Raw genomic sequence first — 23,494 nt, 5'->3', positions numbered from 1 at the left:
CGCCCCCATCCTCCTCCTTCGCCTTCCAAACAGCCACCATTTCAAAAGAAATACCCTTACCAGTTCCCACCAGGACAAGAGCATTTCTCAGCAAGACCACAGTCATTCCAAAAGAACGTGAAGACACCAGAACAGCAGGGTACAGAGCAGCCCTCGAAAAGCCAACTGGGAAAAAGCGGCCCTCCCACCGCCAATCGGCAGCGGCCCTCCCACCGCCAATCGGCAGCGGCCCTCCCACCGCCAATCGGCAGCGGCCCTCCCACCGCCAATCGGCAGCGGCCCTCCCACCGCCAATCGGCAGCGGCCCTCCCACCGCCAATCGGCAGCGGCCCTCCCACCGCCAATCGGCAGCGGCCCTCCCACCGCCAATCGGCAGCGGCCCTCCCACCGCCAATCGGCAGCGGCCCTCCCACCGCCAATCGGCAGCGGCCCTCCCACCGCCAATCGGCAGCGGCCCTCCCACCGCCAATCGGCAGCGGCCCTCCCACCGCCAATCGGCAGCGGCCCTCCCACCGCCAATCGGCAGCGGCCCTCCCACCGCCAATCGGCAGCGGCCCTCCCACCGCCAATCGGCAGCGGCCCTCCCACCGCCAATCGGCAGCGGCCCTCCCACCGCCAATCGGCAGCGGCCCTCCCACCGCCAATCGGCAGCGGCCCTCCCACCGCCAATCGGCAGCGGCCCTCCCACCGCCAATCGGCAGCGGCCCTCCCACCGCCAATCGGCAGCGGCCCTCCCACCGCCAATCGGCAGCGGCCCTCCCACCGCCAATCGGCAGCGGCCCTCCCACCGCCAATCGGCAGCGGCCCTCCCACCGCCAATCGGCAGCGGCCCTCCCACCGCCAATCGGCAGCGGCCCTCCCACCGCCAATCGGCAGCGGCCCTCCCACCGCCAATCGGCAGCGGCCCTCCCACCGCCAATCGGCAGCGGCCCTCCCACCGCCAATCGGCAGCGGCCCTCCCACCGCCAATCGGCAGCGGCCCTCCCACCGCCAATCGGCAGCGGCCCTCCCACCGCCAATCGGCAGCGGCCCTCCCACCGCCAATCGGCAGCGGCCCTCCCACCGCCAATCGGCAGCGGCCCTCCCACCGCCAATCGGCAGCGGCCCTCCCACCGCCAATCGGCAGCGGCCCTCCCACCGCCAATCGGCAGCGGCCCTCCCACCGCCAATCGGCAGCGGCCCTCCCACCGCCAATCGGCAGCGGCCCTCCCACCGCCAATCGGCAGCGGCCCTCCCACCGCCAATCGGCAGCGGCCCTCCCACCGCCAATCGGCAGCGGCCCTCCCACCGCCAATCGGCAGCGGCCCTCCCACCGCCAATCGGCAGCGGCCCTCCCACCGCCAATCGGCAGCGGCCCTCCCACCGCCAATCGGCAGCGGCCCTCCCACCGCCAATCGGCAGCGGCCCTCCCACCGCCAATCGGCAGCGGCCCTCCCACCGCCAATCGGCAGCGGCCCTCCCACCGCCAATCGGCAGCGGCCCTCCCACCGCCAATCGGCAGCGGCCCTCCCACCGCCAATCGGCAGCGGCCCTCCCACCGCCAATCGGCAGCGGCCCTCCCACCGCCAATCGGCAGCGGCCCTCCCACCGCCAATCGGCAGCGGCCCTCCCACCGCCAATCGGCAGCGGCCCTCCCACCGCCAATCGGCAGCGGCCCTCCCACCGCCAATCGGCAGCGGCCCTCCCACCGCCAATCGGCAGCGGCCCTCCCACCGCCAATCGGCAGCGGCCCTCCCACCGCCAATCGGCAGCGGCCCTCCCACCGCCAATCGGCAGCGGCCCTCCCACCGCCAATCGGCAGCGGCCCTCCCACCGCCAATCGGCAGCGGCCCTCCCACCGCCAATCGGCAGCGGCCCTCCCACCGCCAATCGGCAGCGGCCCTCCCACCGCCAATCGGCAGCGGCCCTCCCACCGCCAATCGGCAGCGGCCCTCCCACCGCCAATCGGCAGCGGCCCTCCCACCGCCAATCGGCAGCGGCCCTCCCACCGCCAATCGGCAGCGGCCCTCCCACCGCCAATCGGCAGCGGCCCTCCCACCGCCAATCGGCAGCGGCCCTCCCACCGCCAATCGGCAGCGGCCCTCCCACCGCCAATCGGCAGCGGCCCTCCCACCGCCAATCGGCAGCGGCCCTCCCACCGCCAATCGGCAGCGGCCCTCCCACCGCCAATCGGCAGCGGCCCTCCCACCGCCAATCGGCAGCGGCCCTCCCACCGCCAATCGGCAGCGGCCCTCCCACCGCCAATCGGCAGCGGCCCTCCCACCGCCAATCGGCAGCGGCCCTCCCACCGCCAATCGGCAGCGGCCCTCCCACCGCCAATCGGCAGCGGCCCTCCCACCGCCAATCGGCAGCGGCCCTCCCACCGCCAATCGGCAGCGGCCCTCCCACCAGTGCAGATCCTGGGGCATCCTGTGCCTTTTGGAGTGCAAGTCCTTTGTTAATTCTGTCCTGTTTAATCCCTTCTGAACCTTGGGTGTCTCTCTATACTGCAATCTGACCCTCCATTTTCCCAACTTGTGGTCGCAACACTGAACAAAACATGGAGTACCTAAAGCTTTCACCTAGCTCCACCTTCTGCTTTCTTTCCCATGTAAGCCCATACCAAAAAATGAGCTGTTATTTAACATATGAAGAGGTAAGGAGGTCATTTACCAGAACCAATCACTACAGGTCTCTGAGATTAAGAAAAATGGCACAGATATCAAAATCCTCATTTCCTACAAACACTTTTGAAGACCTCATGCAGCATGTGCTTGCTGCGATGGTTATTTATACTACTTTTAGATGGACACTTGCTCAGGGCAAGCCTCATCATCATCCACCAAATTGGTGAAGATTCTCACATACAAGGTACCATACCCTTTCTAAGGAAATATACTTTCTATTAATTTTGTGAATAAATGAAGTATTAAAATGTCACAGTCAATAGTTTCAGCTCTTCACTTTAGTTCAAAGAAAAACAGTGCTAAACATGGGTCCTAAATTACACAACTGCAAGGAGCATTTCAAAAGCACCTTAAAGATCATAAATATTTGCATTTAGGACTTTGTCTGGGACAATTGCAATGAAAAAGGATAAGAATCAGATTCTTGGACAAGTATTCAGATCCACATATTCTTAGACTAATGTTACAAGAAATCCAGTGGACAGTTTGTGATATTTTGCATCCTTTCAGTCCCAGCTTTTGCTGGAGTTAAATTGCTGAGACTACACAATAACCTTGAAAGATTATTCTAACAATTGCAAAGAAAGGCTCAAAATTTGCACAAGTTATCACAACAAGAAAAACTTAAGGTGTCATGACCTCAAAGTATTTGGAAAGTAATCAATGATTTCATGATTAGTGGCAATAGCATGGAAATTGAGTGAATAAAGACAGAAGTTATGTTAATAGCTTAGGTCTACTTCCTACACACTCTAAATGTGTACTGTTCAGTGTTGGCTCTACATTGGTCTACACCTATTGATCTAAAAAGTATTGGCTAAAATCTCTTTGACTGCACTCACATCAGTAATTTCATCATCACATGAGGAAGAGCATCAGGCCAACTCTACACAGAAATGTAAACAAATAAAATTACATGTTTAACATATGTCAGTATAAATTGCTATAAACATTCCTACTGATACTATGTTTACCATACAGGCACTAATAAACAGTTCACTTGTAACACTGTTGCCAGAAGTATCTGAAAGCACTATGTAGGAAATGACATTGCAGCTGATGACCAGTAGATGACAGCATTACACTTGATACTATTTGTCTTATATCTTCCATCACTTTTTCAATTTATTAAACTGTATAAATACACTTTGCAACTCATTAGATATCTGATAGCAATACAAAGGCTGTAGAATATTTGAGTTGTTTATAAATAAAGCCAATATACTAATGCTATTGAAAACAATGATTCTAGGCTGAAAAAACATACTGGCCTAGCCAATGCAACATGATACAACTAACTAAGATCAATGGAATTTTACCTGTTTACACCACCCAAAGATGCATCTGTTTTCTGATGAGTCTAAAAAGTTTAATTCCCTTGTTTTTGTTGAGGTTGTTCTCTTCATTTTGAAAGGGAACAGCATCTTTGAAAATGTCTAAAGACAGATCATTAGCAGTTCTCACATGTTTAAGTAGTTAAGTATCCTCATGTGCTTTAAGCCTAAGTGACTGCAAATTTTAAATTCAGTTTCTGAAAGTATCACACACTACACTTAATCTCACCTTACTGGGTGCTGCACTGAAGCAGTTAGCTCTACTCACTCCTAGTGAAAAGATCCTGCTTTTCCTTTCAAAGTCACTGGTTTATTTACTTCTGCATCCCATAATCTTTTTGCTCTGCTCTGGTGTCCAATTTCGAGAAATCACCGTTCTTCCTCTTCTCATTAAGTGTGCTCAGAACACTTGGTATAAAATAAAAATACTGACTAGTTCCAAAAATGTATATATTTTTGATAGGAGGTTTAAAGCCAAGGCACTGATTAGCCAACTCAGATGCAAGGAAGTTAGAGTGTGATGATGTGATCAGATGTAAAAGAAAATAATACACAGTTGAAGAGGGGGAAATGATGCATTTCTCTCTCAAGAAAGGGATTGATTTGTTTGCCTTTTAAAGTCAAGTGCTGAAGCCAAATGAGCTGAAATCCAGTTCTAATGCATGGAGAGGAACATCTGTGACAGGGATGGTCCAGAATATGCAACATATGGAATAAGGAGAAAAAAGTCCATTTCAACTTCAGAGTTAAAAATGCAACACTCCCCTCTAAGTATGGATCCTAGGGAGAATCCCACAGAAAGGGAAGTCAGTGGTAGCTAGCAAATGCTGATTTTTCAGGTGTAGCTGTAAGGGATACACCTGTGTAACAGCTGTCATCATGGTCTGTCACTGTGCTGAAACAGCCCTTTTCCCTTTCTAAGGACAAGAGCAGATTCATTTTCTCTGCCAAGATAATGGCAAGAAGAAATACGCAACTCTCCGAACAAACTAAAGTCACCATTACACAGCCAATTCAGTTCAATGCGCAGTATCTTTTGGCTGAAAATGCTGTCCATCTATCTAGAAAGCTTTTAAGACTAAAGACGTGAACATCAATACGAGTGGATTAAGACAGTATGCCATCTTTCGTCTGAGGATTCTCCAGACGATGCTCTGTATAAATCTTCTTGCTTGCCCTCTTCACCTGTATTCCAGCAATTTAAATACTAAACAGTGTACTTACTACCCAAAGCCCTTCCTTAATAACTATCTTCTCCACCAAATGTTTGAGACAATGCTATTCTTCTCCTAGATTCTTTTGGGACTGAGCTACAGAGACAGGAAAAAGCAAACACCTACTTCATAAGTCTTGCTGTCTTGGGGAATATCCTAAAATAACATCTTTGTCTGGGACCAAGTGCTTTGTCTTCTTCCTGATGGACTTTGGCACTACAGGCTTCAGTGACAGCAGGTGTTTGTTAGCACCCATCACTATATAAACTGATAAAGCACAGAACAACCTTGGTTTTAACAATGATTTAGGGTGTCACTAAAACTTTGAAATTTCCAGCTCAGTGACAAATGCTGCATAGTTCTTTCCTGATAACACAAACATTCAAGCTTTCATCATTTATAGATAAAAATCAAATCTTTAATAGAAAACTAAAGCCAATTAAAGAAAGTGCAATTAACATTCAACTGCCCAGCTGGTTTGGTAAAAAAAAAAGTATTTCCTTGAGATTCCAGCATATTGTTCACTATTGGAAAGCATTCCCCAAAACACCCTTAAAAGTATTACCCTTAAAAGTATTTCTACAAAGAGACAAAGTGACATGCAGCATGCTAGAAACCTGATTTTTCTTTTCCTCTCTCCCAAAGCCCTTACATTGCAGGTCAGAAATGTCAGATGTTCTACACTGTTTCTAGCCAGAAAATTGTCACAGGTGTGGGCAGCTAATTCAAACTCTGGTTTCTTGCAAGGCAGTATTCAAGCAGGTGAAAGGGACAGGACCATCTCCAAAAGCTGTTAAATACATAAAGAGCTCTTTGTTAAGATTAACTCTTACCTTTCAATAGAAGTTTGAAAACACTTCAGTTCTCTTGTAGTTCTAGGAGTGTTTCTGCAAGAGGGAAAAAAAGTTAAAAATTAGTACCACTGATGTTACTAAAGTAGAAAAAAGCCAATTTTAATTGTCAAAGATGAGAAAGTAAATCAAATTCTTTTCAAGTTTTTTGGTTTCAAAAGAAAAACCAGGCAGCTATCCCAGCTGCACATCCAATTTAATATGAGGGAACATTTTACAGCCTTGAAAAAAAATCTTGTAAGGCACAGCAGTATCATTACACCTATTTTCTAAGTGAACAAAACCTCAGATTCTTTTGTTTTTTTTTTTAAAGTCACAGGAACCTGTGACTGTAATAACACGTATGAATTCAGAGTTTCTAAACTTTGTTCATTACATGTTTTGTCTTGTTCAAGGGCACACAGTACATCAGAATCACAGCCACAACCAGAATTCTGGATATTCTGATTTTCAGAGTTCTGACTGGCTTATGCTGCCAGTTCCAACATAACACATTAACATTTAAATCTTTTACTAACTCAGTAGTTACTGTCCACACAACATTTTTCCCTTGGGAATAAGACGCAAAAATATTGTTATTTACTCAGTTATGCTTTTCAGATGCCAAGCTGACAAACACTTTATGTAGTAAATAGCTACAACATTTGTTAGTATTCCTTGTAGAACAGCATCAAATACTTAGGATTAAATGTCAAAGGAAGCTTAAACCAAGGCCAAAGAACTGGCATAAGCTTTGAGGAACCTCACTGTTGAAATCAGTCCAAGATCAAAAGCCAGAGGCTGGTAGAGATAGAGAGGTATCAGTGGCTATCAACAGGGACCTAGTGACATAGATACCTGTAAGCAGGTATGGAAATCAACACGCATATATACCTGTCAAGATCAGACATATCAATGCATCCTGAGAGGGACTGATGTTTATGGATGTCCTGCCCTAGCAATACATATGGAAATCAATACTCATCAAGGCCCATTGGTATCAAAAACAGTCAGCATCAGTAGTCACTGATGCCTATCAAGAGCAACATTGGCCCCAGACTGAAAGGTATGCATGCCTGTCAAAAACAAGAGGTATCAGTGCCTATTGATAGGATTTGATATCAATAGGTATTGATTCCATACCTACAATAGATATGGAATTTGACAGGCATTGATGCTGCTTGATATTGAGGATTTCATGTCGATACTGTTTGATGCCTAACTAGAATAAAACTGGCACAGGAGCAAAAGCACTAGATGCCTGTCAAGATCAAGAGGTATTGATGGCTACCAGCTGGAATCAATATCCACCAATCCCTATCAGTATTGATCCCTATGGATATTGCTCCCTATGAATAGTTACAGAAATTGAAAAGCATCAATGCCCATGATATTCATAGTAGTCATCTCCCACCAATAGTATGGCAATGTGCTTGTGGAGGGATCCTGAATTCCTGCATCTTCCCAGACTTATTTTAATGCAGTTCTGATTCATGAATATACAACCAGACAGAACAAAATAAGTCTGTGCAAGTCACATGAGAATTTTTCAGTTATAAGTAGTAAAACATGCTGGTCATTTCCTGTTCAAATGACAAAGCAGCACTTAAGGCAGTTCTCCCATGAAATATCCTCTTTTTTAGCTCTGAATATAAAATCAGTCTTTACATTCACATAGGAAATGGTGTATTGGCTAGAATGGCAAGTCAGATTTGTGCATGTCAAAAAATAATCCTAGCAGAAAGGCAGACAGAAGGACTACTGAAGAGAATAGTAAAAACCTCTTCTTTAACTGAAGTGAGATCTCCAAATTAATACAAAACCCCATCTCTAATTGAAAACGCTACCAGATAGTATAATGCATGTACAAATAAACTGCAATAAAGCATTAAAATTTGTGACATTTTAATAAGAAAATGAAATACAGGTATTAATAAAGAGATGACCTAAGCAATTAAGTTTTAATTGATTTCTTTTGCATGACTTTATACTTGAACTTGTACATTAATAAAGTTTTCCAGTAAGGCTATAAGCATGTGCTTTGGATATCTAAAAGCAGTAAGAGTTAACTACTTGTGAGATATAAACACAAATAAACTGCAACATTTTAATTTAAATTCTTATCTATGGTCAATACCACAATAGTAAACTGGAGCAGTTTTTATAGTCTCTTTATCCTGAGCACACCAAGAGCCAGGCTAATTCCCAATTACTTTAATTACACCTGTTGGCAGAGACCCACAAGGAGACATCATGGGAGGTAGGACTGTCAATGTGGGAAGTTCCAGCTACTACTCTTTCCTCTGACTTTTGTCTTAGAAGGAAGACTGTAGAAGAGCAAGGTTACAACTGATCATCTTTGCTAAACTCAGCTGGTTTCCCTTCTTGTATCACAGGCACACTACCCCCATGAACCTCCATTACTGGACAGCCCTCAGACATTATCTGGTGATACTCTGGCACATGGGATCCTTGCAGAAGCCCACAAGCAGATATGATATGACAGAGGTTGTTCAAAGAGAAGACCAGTGAATTGTTTCATATGAAGCCATTAAATACTAAGAAACTAAAATTAAGCTTTTGATTCACCACTGCTTTGCACTTTGGTGTAATCACTTACACCCATGTAAATCCAATAGAATGGTATTATTTGCCTCCAAATTGCATGGTACAGATTTCTACAAAGCCTGCAGCGTTACTGTAAGAAGCTAAGCTTTGATTTGGGAAGAGTGTATTAGAAATTAAAAGCTTTTATATATGTACACACAAATTACAATAAAATGATCAATCACAAGTTCTATAGATGTTGCTTTGCAGGATACAGTGTACAGTGGAGATTTCATCATTTACCAGTAATAAAAACACATTTAGATATTAACCATTAATATGCCAACTATTTGTTGTCCAAATAAAATTAAGACTTCTTTACAACTACCATTACTGCTGGCTCTTTTAAAATCAATATTAGAATGACAACTACTTCAAAAGAAACCTTATGCTTAATTTACTCATTTGCAGTACTGTCAAGCAGGACACTGACTAGATAGTTATCAGCAGTAAGAGCTTTAAGTAGAAAACAAAATTAGAGTTTCAACACTAGAACGAGAGATAGTCAACATCCTAAGGTTGATTATGGACTTCTATTTAAACTTTATACAATTAATAAAATAAAATGGTCTAAGGAAAGAAAACTTAGTGAGGAACATTTTATTTATCACTTATGTATACTATACTACTACATAACATCATTGTAAGTCAGGCTAAAATGGTTTATGCATTAGAAGGCCTTAATTTTTTAGTCCAGACTTTACTATTTCATAACATAGAGCAACTGTCTGCCACGCCAGCAGTCCAATTGCAAGTACATGGGATTGTTGGAGCTTATTTCTGTTGTTCTTCCATGTGTAGTAGTAGTCATATCTTTACATCTTGCCTTTCAAGAAAGTGAGCTGTCAGTACAGCAATCACAAGCTTTTGAAGAAGCTTCTTTAAAGCTAAGCTACACCATTTTGAAAAGCAGCTACTTCAGCATATCACTGCTCTGTGAGATAGCTCACATCACTGGAACAATCCACCTTATTAAAAATAAGTAAGATTACATTAATTATCTAACCAGACATAAGAAGAAAGCCTTAATGTACTAATTAAAGAGATAAGAAACCTGCAGCAAAATGCAAGTTTAAAGCAGAGGAAAAAACATGCCAAAAAGACAATTTCCTTCAGTCCCCTCCCCTCATTTTGTCTTTGGGAAGAAGGAACTGAACTAACTCCATAAACTGTGGCTCCACTAGCAGGCCAGGCTGCCATTTTAAAGACAAAGGGAGCCCAAACATAACAAGATACTTCTGGACCACAGTTTTTCCTGAAGTTTCTTCCTGCTGGCAGAGCCATGTGAGAGGGAAGTCACAAGCCTCCTGGCCTGGGTCACCTTACAGCCCAGGGCCACCACAGGGCAGTGCAGCCAGCCAGAGCAGCCTCCCCACCAGCAGCAGCAAGCCCCTCAGGGCAGTGGCAGAACTGGGAAACCCAGACGAGACCTGCCACAGGTTCACCCCCCACAGAAATGCCCTCAGCTACCACAGCAACCAGGCACTCACCACAACACAACACCCACCCAGAACTCCTCCTGCTACCTCCAAAACAGACCCTACCCAGCCTTTTTATATCCCCTGCTGAGCCCTGATTGGCTACCGCCCGCCCCTCCCCTCCGGCTGTCTAAACCCCGGGGCGCCCGCGTGCCGGCTCTGACAGTAACGGTCGCTGCGCGGGCGGCTGTCGGCGCCGCACGGCGGTTCTAGATCTTTCTGTCACCCGCTCCTCCTGGGGCCGCCTCGGCTGCAGGGGGGTGAGGCGCGGGGTGGGGGGCGCGGAGAAAGCTCGGGGCATAGCTGCAGGGTGGGTAAATGCTATGGTGGTCAGAGGTGCTGTGCGCTGGCTCCCCTGAGAGGAGGAGGAAGTGGGGGTGGGAGATAAAGCAGGGCCTGGGGAGGATGCAAAGCCAAAAGCACCCTTTTTCCCCCAGAAGGTGCCCGCGGGGTGGGTGCTGCCCCAGGGAGGATGAGGCAGAGGTAGACCTGAGGTGCCAGGGGACACCAGTGTGAGCTCCAGCCTGGGGTATGGAGAAGGTGAGTGTGGTGCTGTGTGACTCAGAGGGGTCATGCAGGGAAGGGTGTGTGTAGATCAAAGCCAACCCTGTGGAGAAGGAAAAGGAGACCAGGCTGTCTGAAGCAAGGCGGCTGTTCTTATGATGCTAATAAAATGGACTGCTGCCCTCCTTTGTTGATCTGTGCCTGTCTTGGGTTTTGAACTGATGAGAGCTTCAGTGTAAGGGATGTCCCTCACAGTTTGAACCCAGCATCCTACTGATTATCTCAATTATCCCCCCACCTTTTTTCCCCCAAAAAAGTTATTTGGATTTGCTATCACAGTTGCATACTAAAGACTTGTCATACCAAAAGCTAGATACACATTTCACTTGAAATTATTTTGGAGAGCAACAGAGTAAATACCTGTATGTTGCACAACAGAGAGTCTCTGTCCTATAACGTGGCATGTACACATATATATGTGTTATGACATAAAATGAGACTATTATAGACCGCAGCATGTAAGAATTTTGGATGTATTGGGAGAGACCTATTCTAAATTTATGGCTATAAAAAGCCATGGTTGACAATGACAGACAATGGTTGTACTTCACTATGATACGATATATGCTTACACTTTGTTATAAAATTATGAAGGAGCCTGTAAAGACAGTCCAACTTCATCAGAACTGAACTGATGAAACACTGCATTGATACATTGCAGTGATGTGACAACTGGCTGAAAGATAGGTGCACACACACAGCGTTGCTCTTTCTACCCACTGGTCAGGACTGTGACAGGGAAGAGGTGTCATGGAGCCAAGTTCACTCTGTGGCCCAACAGCTGAACCATGCTAACTGAATCAGAATTCAAAAGATTCATGGCTTTGTTAATGCCACCTACGTTTTAAATATTCTTTTTAACAACAAGCAAAATGCTTAAGGCTCTCTGCTATCTGAGTGTTATGCCATCTACAGACCATGTAAGAGAGACAGTGCTATAACTGCGTGGTCTAGGACAGCTGTCAAGATGCTATTAAATTTAGCTGATAACAGAGTATTAAACTTGTGGCACAATGCAGTAATTCAGGATTCTATATTCAAGTAATTGTGGATTGTCTCTTTGCAATGCAAGACAAACCCATGATCAACTGGTTCACAACTGATACTGTAAAATATGAAAAGAGATCAAATTTAATGAATACTCAATTTCAATTACTCAACCTACAGTTTAACAAAAAAAGAAATTACCAGATGCTTTAAGTGGCTGTGTTCAGATACCAGTAGTAGATTTCATGATGATAAAATTGAATGGGGTGCAGAAGTGGCAAGATGTTTCAAGCTCCCAAAATAGCTCTTAGTGGCACTTGGTTTGTGCCAAACAGCAGATTCACTCTCCCTTCCCTGGGAATCTGTTTTAAACGAAATAAGTGTTAAAAAGTTTGGGCTGAAACCAAGTGGAAAGAGGGGGAGGGTTGAAATCAGCAGTCATCTTAATTGCAGTTGATTTCTTTTCTTGGTCACATGATATTCTGGTTGCATGTATTCCAAAATACGTGATCATCTTTGAAACCGAGGTAGTGTATCATGCAAGTACCTTGCATTGTGCAGCTGAAGTTCTCATCCCTGAAGAAAAATGGGAGCTTGAGGCAACTGCTGTTTCCCTGAACTAATTTGGCAGTGTATACGAATCCACAGTTTTGAAGATATGTCCATATATTTTCAGAACTTGGATATTCAGGACTTCAACTAACGGTTCAAGTATTCCAAAATAATATATTTAATTCTTTGGAAAATTCGTATTCTACAGAGAAGAAAAACACTAGAACACAAACACACAAACTCACCAGGATACAGAAGCGTAATATGGCAAGAAGGAAAAAGAATGATCTGATGCAGCTTAGGTTAAACAATAAGCAAAATGGAGTGCTGGCTGGTCTAATACAGTTTCTGGCAATGAATAAGAAGTAGAGGAATTCATCATTTCTTTGCTTTTTCTGGACAACCATTAATGAGAAGCATAAACATGAAAATGCCTTGTGCCATCAGTGCTGTTTACTTTCTGTAGGAGAGAGCAAAATATGAGATGATAACATGCAGCAACATGAAAAAGTTCTGCTACAGCAGAAGCTGGGGATATTTGATACTAACACAGTCAGAAGACCCTGCAGCTTCCTCTCATTTGCTTGGCTTCTCTTGAAAGTTGACATTAACAATGCATTTGTGCCTTATTTGTTGTGACAGCGTAGGTGTCTTACCCAGTGTATGCTAAAAGTTTATTGGGTATGACAGCAGATCAAGCAATGTAACCATTTAATTAGGCAAAGTGACTTTCCTTCTCTTTTCCTTTCCCATCTCCTACAGCAAATGCTGCAAAATTCCTACTTTCTACATAGAGATCAAGAATATCTCTACAACTTATGTAATTTGCTGGTCTATCAGTGAAACTGAAAAGATACACTTTCGGCCCACCAATAGTAAATGAAGGGGAGGGACTTGGTTATAAACACCTTGTTCTTTCTTGGCCTGTTCTTTTCTTAGGTTCCTTATTAGTAAAAGTATTCTGTAGTATCCCTCGTTTTTTTCTTTTTGTTTTTTCCCCATTATCTTTCTTTCCCTCTTTTATATTTTGCTAGTTTCTATGAAGTAACTATTGGCTTCAAATACCAAATGAGTAGTTTACATTGATTTCTACCCCACCAATGCATTAAAATTTAAGTGAAGGTTAAAGAGTTTGCTGTGAAGAGAGCCTATGACACTTCCCCTATTTACTGAGAGACTGAGTGCCTTCCCTACTCAGCCATAGTTACACTGATCCCTAAATCCATGGTATATTCCTACCACAGAAGGAATTCTACTCTTCTGGGCTCATTTACAAATATGTCTGGGAAATTGGTTTCCTCTCAGCACAGTTTTTTCCCAGGGTAATTGCTGGCTGAGGTAGACCTCTTATTTACATTGACAGTGAGGATCTGAATTTCACTTTTCAAATAGTAATGGTCACACATTTTTTCATATCCTTAAAATTGACAACATTTAATATTTTGCTTATAATTTTTCCTGGAAAAATTTCCAAGCACACATATTTGAGGGAAAAAAAAAATCCTTCACAGTTTCTGGAATGCCTGTGCTTTTGCTTTGGGTGATAGGTTTGAAACATTTCTATTTTTTCTTTCCCTAGAAAGTCACTGCACTGGAACAGACTTCTGAGACATAATTAAAGGCAATAGCTTCAAATCCAATGAAACTCTTAAGTGTTTGTTATACATTCTTAGTTATCCATAATTGAATATGCAGTTAAGATTTTAGTCAATTTGTCTGAAAGTATTTCAGCTCATTGGCTTTATAAAATCTCCTGGGTCAGTCGTTACATTACATTTACTGCATACCTTCCCCCATCCTTTTCATTTTCCAGTTGATGCTCAAGTGCTTAGGACATGAACTAGCTATATCTTGGTTTTGTTTACATATGGTTAAGTCTCATTTAAAACCCTGATCTTGAAAACATTTGTGTTAATTTTAGGCATTAAGTTTAGTAGGATAACTCATGAGAGTAAATAGTTTTACAATCAATTTTGTCCCAGAGGACAGTGACGAAATGAAACTTGAAATCTAATACAAGATACTTGTTTTTCTGTGAATATAAATTTCATGGGAGAACACTGCTTTTTTATGCTTTAAACAGATAGTCAAAATGCTGAGATTTATTAAAGGGAATCTGTCGGGACATCATTTATGAACTGATACTGTGACAATATAAAGAATCAAGCCTGTAATTCCTGTGTGTTGATATCCCTTGGCTTTTTCCAAGACCACTCACTTCAAGTTAAGTCTCTAAATTTCACTATATTTCTGTATTCAGTTTGGACAAAGAAGCAACATTCTTCTCTGAATTTCATTTTTTGCTTTTAATGAGCTAGTAAATGTGGTTGTACGGCTTCTGATACTAAGTATTAATTCTTGCTTTACATGTCTGTGCATTTTTCTCCTGAAGCATAAAAAGAGTTGTTTCTGCTTGCCATATGTTAGGCTTAATAAGCTGTTCAGGTTTTTCAGGTGAGAAAATATTATATTTTGGACCTAAATAGTGAAGGTGTTTGGGATGACTTGTATTACCAGTATTTTTAAAAAAGTGAAAATAGCATTGAAAGAGGGAATGACTAACTGTTCGTATACTGTTTACACAAGTCTACTGCTATAGCCTGGTTCACTCTTATATCCATACGGAATTGAACTGAGGTTATTATACATTTCTATTATTATGTTGTATACATTTGAAGGCATTGGAAGTGAAGGCTGTGGAATTCGATCTTAAAATTTTTTAATGTCAGCGTTGTTGATTTAGTTTATGCTGTAATTTGTCCCAAGGTAAGCAGATGCAAAGTTATTTGATACTCAGATCTCAGTTAATCTAGCATCAGTGTGCCCTTCTACCACTCAATAAAGGATCTTTCCCAGGCTTTTGTAACTTTGCCATCTCAAGGGGACATCAGCTACGTACTGTGGCTTTTTTGTTGTTGAAGTGCCTTTTTCTTAAAGCTAATGAAAAGGATTCAATACTTAACTGTTGCTGTTTCATTACCTGATGCGTTTGCTTGAGAAAAAAATCACTGAGCCATTCCAGAAAATTTCTTACCATTACCAGCTTGACAGCAGTGTAATGTTTTGATGTAGATTAGCGGCTCATGATGGTTGCTTTTAAAACTTTTGCACTCCCTGACAACTGTATTTCAATGACTTTTCCATGGGAAAATTAGGGAGTTGATATCAAAGTGAATTATACTTTGTGAAGTTAGGGTTAGATGTTCCTCTCTACTTGGTCATTTGTATTCTTTTACAAAAAACATACCTTTATTTTTATCATTTAATTTACTCAAGCAGTTGAGTCTGAGAGAATGTAATCATTTGGCAACTGAGAACTATTTTATGTTACAAAGGCAAAATAATTCAATTGAGCTAAATAAACCCTAAAATACAGGATGTATTTATCCCTTACAGAGATCATTCTTTGAAATCTTTTAATTGTCATGAAGCAACAGTGTATGAGCAAGTGGTGATGATAACCCTTTCTTACTCTGACTGCTTCTAGGGAACTGCCCCAAGGCCTGCAGCAGTAACTTTCCCCAGCACTGGGAGCAGTTCTTAATTAACTGTGCTCTGTTTCTGTTTGACTTCACTTTGGACTTACCTAGACAGCAGATTCCATTATGTGCCTGGTGTTGCTTGCAAACTTCCATCATACCTTTGGGTTTGATTAAGACGAGAAGCAGCAATAGGCCAAGCAACTGGGCAGAACAGACCTAATCAGAAATGTGGGTTATGATTCACTTTTGTAAGTGAACGGAACAGAGATGTTTCCAGTTCTTCAACATGCTGTACCCTCATTTAAAATAATGCAAGTGAAACAAAAGCATAGGTGCAGTTAAGTAGGAAGATGATTTTGAAAAAGTCACGAAAACTTGATTTATGCGCTGGCTAAATAGAACTTTCTTCCTCACTTATTTTGGCCTTAGCTGGTTTTTAAGACTGAATGAAAAACATTCTCAAATCTAGTCACAAAGAGTTGCCTTTGAAATGTCTTAACTATAATTTTGACTGTTAAACATTCCTTTATGCAAAAAGTAGAGCTTTCTGCATTATTTCCTCAATAGATAGCTCTCTACAGACAGTGCTGTGCTAACATGTCTATGTTGCTTCCAGAGCTTAGCTGATCCTGGAAACTTCTTAGCCATGCTTAATAGGTATTCAGGTTTGAGCTAGCCTGTTCCTTATGGAGGTAAACTGAAGTAGCTATGTAAGGGGCACTAGTAATCAGTAATCTAAGTAAATTGCCTGCAGACCTTTGCTCATGAAAGGTGACAGCCCTAGGGGCTAATGCTTTTCATTTAAGCAAATCTTGCAGTCTTGACGTAAATGAGCCTCCCATGAAACTAACGACAGTTTTGAGCAAAATTGGGTGTGCTTTTGATAGCACAGGGAGATAGTGAAATGTTTACAAACAGCTGAACAAGTTTAGATACCCATGGCAGGAGCCAGTCTGAAAATTCCTTGGATCAGATCAGTGCATAGAAGTCAAAAGACTCTGTAATCTTTTGTTCCTCTGTCCCTCATCCCAAGCCAACCAGTTCTCATGTGTTCAACGCTGAACACTGCACAAATTACTATTGAAGCTACCACATGCAGCTCAAACACTTGCATGCCTGCAGTATCATACAGTTGGGACCCAATAATTTCATGGCTATCACAAGAATTATTATGCAATTGTGTTCCACTTGCAAAAATACTCATTTTTTCCATGACTTAAGATAAAAAAATGAAATGGAAATTCTTTCATTAGCAGCATACTTCTTGGGAGGCTGCATGGTGAATCCAGCTATCAATCATAAAAATAAGCATTTTTAGCTATACCTACCCAAATTAAGAGTCACTTCAGGAAAATCAAAGGAGTTTCATTAGACTCAAATTAGCTATATATTCTCTACAGGATAATTATAGTGGTCGCTCTGTTACATTGAGACAAAGAAGAATACCTGTCACTCATTGTGTAACACTCAGGACAGAATAACAGCACCAATGTTACATTCCTGTTCAGTATAATGGTGTAAGTCAGGAAGTATTCTTTCCCCACTAAAGTGTGAACCAGAACGATTAACCGCTGTTCTTTTCTGCCCCTGCCCTGCCATATGAGAAACCACATAAAATTTTCTTTTAGCTTGCTGGCCCACTTAGTGATTATTTAGATTGTTTTTGTTGCAAATCTTAAAGACCAAACACCATCAATTTTAAAAAGTTCAGTGAAGTTATGAGAGCATTTCAAAGACTTCAGCTATTCTGTGGATATGCTGCTCTGAACAGTCTGACACCCTCCTTTTTATTTACTGACTCTTCATATGCTGCACAGGTCTGTTTCTTAGATACAATGCTAGTGCTTGGATTTTGGGAGCAGACCTTTCAAATTCCAATTGAAAGATACTGATTTTTTTCATGTAATTCTCTTAGTTTGCAGCGGATTTCCAGAGATGTCTCTAACCTGCCTTGCTATAGAAATAAGAATAGTAGAGGATAGAAAAGAAATGGGAAATGTTGGATACTGTTAGTTACAAATAATGTAAATTATAATGTATTGAAAATTTAACATATCTAACCTATTCGTAACTGTGTTGTTGCTTCTGAAATAAAAGTATATGTGTGTAACTAACAAATGCACAGCCTGTGAGAAATTAGTATAGGTAAAATAAAAGTGATATTTGGATTATAGCATTAAATCTGCACTTAGGAAATGACTACAATATTTGACATTTTGTTGTTATTAGAAAACATTCATTTTTAACAAATCAGTTACAGGTAAAATCCATACTCTCTCTTTCTCCAGATAAGAATATATACAGGTGATTAACTTGTTGCTGGGGTTGTCATCAGTTATCCTGACTTACTAAAATATTCCTAAATTAAGAATAACTCAAATGAAGTGTGATGTGAGTTCTGAAAAGATTCATAATTAGCCAAAAAAAATTCTAGTCCCACAATATATTCTGCTTTTAAACAGTTGGTGGTAAGTGTTCGGTGAGGATAGATAGGGACTGAAGGAAAGGAAATGTCAGGTCATGTAATGACTCTGTCAGGGTGAACCAGCATGATGAGGGATTATATTTAAAGGCAGTGACTTGGCTTAGAGATGACTAAGAAACCGTTATGCACTGCTTCCTGAGCAAGGAGACAGATTCATAAAGCAAGTACAAGGAGAGGTGGTTCAATCTAGATATACTGACAAAAGACAGAAAATGTACTATGGATATACAAATCCTGTTTTAGAAACATCTGTCTTCATGATTGAAGATTCTGGTGTTCTCATGGTATCGCTTATTTCTCCATTCCTCAAAAACAGTGCCTTTTGGAGATTTCAAAAGCCAGAAAAAAGTATAAAGGCCATATAGGACATATTTCATCAGTAGTGAAGTCAGCAAATAGCTGAGTTAGTACTTAGTTATTTATACGTTTGTATTAGCCAGGTTGTGCATGAAAGTATGAAGTCAATCTTTTTTCTAAACTTTGTTCACAATCTTGTAGGACACATACAGGCCTTCCTAATATTTGTTTGCAACTCAGGGCAAAACTTTGACCCTAAATCCCCATTAAGTCCATAAACCATTTTTCCCCATAAAGCAAGGGACAAGTGTTTCCATGTGGAAAAAAAAATGCAGTTATATCATCACAAAATGACAAATAACAATTATTAAACAATACAATTGTTGTCATTGTATCTCACACACAACATATAATTATTTTCTAGAATATTTGCATTTTCTCATGCTGTGTGGCGTAAGTGAAATAGTTTTCAAACTATCTTAGTCTTCAGAGAGAATAATAGCTAAATATTTTAAATTAAAAAGATGAATTCCATGGTTCCAGCTGTAATAATGGAAACCACGGTGTAAAAGTTCTTCAAAAAAACCTCCAAAAACCAACAAAAAAATCAACTGTATGTTTATTACTTCTCCAGTGAATTCTTCTTTCACCTCAGGAGAAATATGAAATTTGTACAAAGGATTCTAGAATCCCAATTATGTCCAGTTAGCCTGTTATTGACATATCTTCATTTGAAAGTGATTTATTGTTAGTATAAAAGAAGTTTGATACTTGGAATTCAGTCTGTTTTGCCACAAATAAAAGCAGCTTTGGAAGATAGCTTAACCTTTCTATTACCCATGATCTAAGCAAGGCAGTTAATATGCAGGCCTCAGATTTCTGTGAGCTGAACTTTTAGTAAAGGAGTGTAATTTTTTCAAGTTATCTTAATCATCACATTTTTATTTCCTTATCTTTTTTCCCATAAAGATTTCATTTCAATTAACAGTTCAGTAAACTTGTCATTGCCTTCTTGAAGGACATGTTCAATTCAATTATAAATTAGATAGATTCTCATTTTTCCAGTTAATTTTTTTCTAGATTGTTGCCTAATGAGAAGAAGTTGACAAAATCTATTACTATAATCTTTAATTAGGAGAACTCATGTTTTGTGTGCCTTAGGGTTTAATGTTACTATTCATTAAAATAACATTTTGAGTACCTGTAATTGCAACAGGAACCATGTCAAAATTAGAACTGTGGAGTTGTTTCCAGAATGTGTGGGAAGAGCTTTTGCTTATAATTCACTGTGGAGCTGAAGGAGCTGCTGGTCTGGAAATACACTGGCAGCAATGAGATCTTCACTATTCACTCATGGATCTTAAGGCACACCCTAAAATTAAAAGATCAGCAAGCTTTCGCATAGCTTAAAGGATTAGTAATGGATATGATCTTTTCTCTTTCGGCTTCTGCCCAGCTAAGGTGGAGTATTAAACTCATCAAAACCACCTTTTACTTTATTTTAAAATAGTCTGTGTGGTCTTAGTCCAGATCACAGTAGGTATGTGTAACTTACATGGAGAGCATAAGGGGCATGCTGTCAATGGTCCAGCAAGCCCAATATGCTGTTTTTGACAATGACATAGGTGGATGCCTAAGAAAAAGAGCAAGTGTATGGAGCTGCTGCTTCAGAATATTCTCTCAGCCTCCAAAATACATGGCTGAAGAACTTTCTGGTGGTTTGGCTATGAATTTCTCTTCTATGAATTTACCTTTTACCTCTGGAACATATGTAAAATGTCAACATCTGCAACATCCTGTGGCAAGGAGATCAGCAGCTTACTGATTTTCTGAAGAGTCTCTTTTTTGTTGCAAACCTGCACTTACCAATTTCATTTGATGCCTCCCTAGCTCCTGTCTGGGAGTATATATAGATCAATTGATCCCTATTCACCCCCTCTGGGCTGCTTTTAATAGACCTCTTATTATATTTCTGCTTAGGTCATCTCTTTCCCAGCTGAGTAATCTTAGTCTGTTCAGTCACTTCTCATATAAAAGCCTTTCCAAACCTTTGATTGTTCTTTTTGCCCCTTCTCCAAACCTGTTCTGGTTCTGTTGTATACTTTTTAAGATGGAGGGAGCAGAACTGTGAACTTCCTTCATAATTTTCACTAGCCAACCTCTCTGATAGCTTCTGAGGAAAGGTAAATGGCTAAATTGGTGAAGAACCTTGGCTATCTAGAGGTGCCCTGGAGATAACTATCAGGGTGTTTTTTACTGTCTTGTTCAGTGCTATGAATAAAAGGGTGTCATTCTCAGGATGTCTATGCTTGGAATATGCACCAAATAGGAATATTGTATATATCATCTTTGGTACTCTGGGTTAATTGTGTGTAGACTGCTAGTTGAGGCCATCATTTTAGCGCTTGGGAAGACTAACCCTCTTGAAACATGGAGTAACTTCTGACTATGTGACTGGAAAATCCTTGTTAGTAATTGGAATGCAGGAATAAAGGTAAAATAAGTGATCCCATGTTTCTTCATTACCAGTTTCTCCATTGGCTTCACTGAGACTGCTGAATATCTTTTTAACTTGTTCCAAGGCTCATTAAAACAAACAGAAAGGTTACATTGACTTCATTTTGTGCATTGGAGGCAGTGTGTGGGACAAAACTAAAAGCTCCAGGAACAGGAACGTTTCCTCTGAGAGTCACCCAGCTCAATTTTTCTAGAACTTCCTCAGTATATGTTCTGATCTTAAATAGATGACAATATGCCCATATAGTATCTTGAAAAAAAAAGATGGGAAAAATTCCTAAAAAAGCTCAAAGAAATATAAGTAGTAGGAGATAAAATGAGGATTTAGCAATAATGCCTTATTCTTCTGACTTGCATTCCTGATAAACCATTTGCTGCAAATAAGATCTCAAGGTAATTTCTATTTATTGTCAAAAAAGCATTAGTGTGCTGTCTGGAAGAAATATTTTAGTTTTCTAAGTGAGCTGTGTTTTATATGAATATACTATAGAAGAGATGAGAAATATCATGCATCTTTTAAAAAAATCTGGTGTGGTGGATGCTTTTTATTTACATTGTTAATCTAGTTCTTAACATCTCTATATTGTCTTAAGGGTTCTCAAAAAGGTGTGGCACTGTCTGGAAAAGAACATAAATGCTTATTTATTGCTCTTGGTTAACCAATTGTTTGAAATTCATCCAGCTAATAGTGGCTTTCCGTGTGTTAAGACATTGTAGGGGCAGATAACAGTAAAAGACATTTCCTACTGTGACGTATTTACCTTAGAGGTCTCTATTTTGTTTGTATCTTCTTTCCTTATGTCCAGTTCAAGTAAAGAAAAATGGGCTGTGACATTACATTGCAGCTGGAGAACAAAACTTACAGCAAATCTTTTTTGAGTACACAGACTCATTGCTGATATACCTCCCAGTACAGCTTCCCTGGTGCAAGTTCTCTTTTATGCCATGACCTTATCAGATGTACTCTGTCTGGCACTAGGGTTCATAAAGGAGAGGACAGTGAAGTGTTGCAGTGTATAAACACAGACCTAGTTGTGGGGCAGTATGAGATAGGAACTAAGTGTGAGTTTCATGCTCAGTTCATGAGATTTTGTAAGTGTTAGGCAAGGCAGAAGTTGGGAGAGAACTGAGGCATGTTTAGAAGTGATTTGTAACAGCAGTGAAAATAAAGTAAAAAATACTCAGTGACAGACTCCAGAATCAAGACCAATCTACACAAACAAGTGAATGCCCTTGGTCATGCTTTTTTGCTGCTGCAGAGACAAAAGAGATCTTTTCCATGCCTGTAGGGAAAAGGGGAAGATAAAATGGGTGTAAATTGCTGCAAGGAGACTTGGATGTCTTTTCTAATGAATAACCTGGTAGTAAGGATAATGCCCTGAAATGAATTGCCTAGGGAGGTTGCACAGAGTCCGTCCTTAGAGGTCTATAAGAAAAGGTTGGACAAACATCTGTGAGGAATGACCTATATATCCTACCTTGGGGAAGGTGAATGTATTAACTTCTATCTTTATAATTTTAGTATTCAGAAAAGTCCTTGAAATTAAAAGTCATAAAAGTTAAGAAATTATTTATTCAACAGACAGGTTGAATTAATTTATTTGGGAAAACAGCAGGAAAAAAGTTTTTTTGTTGTTTTATTTTTGTTTCCCAGCTGCCCTCTCTCTCAGACTAATCTAGAACTTTATAAAGCGAAGGATTAACATTTGTTTTCCAGATAAAATAGTTTGCCTATAGGCTTTCATAAAAAATTCACCACACTCAAACTGCAAGTCTTCCCTTTTAGTTTGTACAGTAGGTGTCTGAGACCACATACTCGTAGAATCCCCCAGGCTAATAATCTGAAGCCATATGTCTGCTGTAGTGTGGATTTCAATATGAGGAGAGAAGTGGAGATAGCAGGTAGTTTAGCAGAAACTTACCTGTATCTGCTAGCATCCTCTTGGATTTTTGGAAAAGAACTGTAGGTAGGGTGACCAATGACAAAGGGACCAGTTTTCTGAATTAAGAGTTCTTGAGAAAGGATGCTCAGATTTTATTTGGCAGTAGGAGTATGAGTAATGCCATCTAGATACTTTAACAGAGCCTATGATACTAGAACCTCCATCAGGCTCAAAAAATTACTTAATATGAATAAAATATTTATTTTCTCCTTGTATAATAGATGAGATAGCTTAAAATAGTTGCCATGTGAATAAACCCCTCTAGCTCAACAGCAAAATGCTCAAGTTGTCATCATGTCTCTGTGTATGAGACATGACTGAATCGGTTCTGCTTAATTCAACCGTAATAATAAAATCATAAGACTCCTGGGGATTTCTGTTATCCCCAAGAAGGACACCCCAGCATGTGCAGAAATATTCACCATAGCAGTACACTCCAGGCTCATGCTCACAGAAACATGTAATTTTGGCTGTTGTCCTCAAGTATAGTCCTAACTCCTTTTTCTACAGCATGTGCCAAATCCTAGCTCAAGTGTCT

The 23,494-nt window shown here is 41.3% G+C and overlaps 1 long non-coding RNA gene across 9 annotated transcripts in view; it reads right to left on the bottom strand.

Annotated features, from left to right (window-relative positions):
- Window positions 1-23,494, bottom strand: part of LOC135329685 (uncharacterized) — a 121,543-nt gene that overhangs the window by 3,077 nt on the left and 94,972 nt on the right. For 7 of the 9 annotated variants that reach the window (XR_010391239.1, XR_010391238.1, XR_010391245.1 and 4 more), the window contains 2 exons: window positions 11,882-12,042; window positions 6,048-6,101 (listed from right to left, as the gene is read on the bottom strand). This is a non-coding gene — a long non-coding RNA (uncharacterized LOC135329685). The remainder of the gene's footprint in view (window positions 1-6,047; window positions 6,102-11,881; window positions 12,043-23,494) is intronic. The other 2 variants (XR_010391240.1, XR_010391247.1) reach the window with 1 other exon arrangement.

Source organism: Dromaius novaehollandiae, chromosome 12 (genome assembly GCF_036370855.1).
Source record: "Dromaius novaehollandiae isolate bDroNov1 chromosome 12, bDroNov1.hap1, whole genome shotgun sequence".
Lineage (NCBI taxonomy): Eukaryota > Metazoa > Chordata > Aves > Casuariiformes > Dromaiidae > Dromaius > Dromaius novaehollandiae.
The sequence above is the reverse complement of the archived record's forward strand: the minus strand, read 5'-3'. Positions and strand labels throughout refer to the sequence as shown.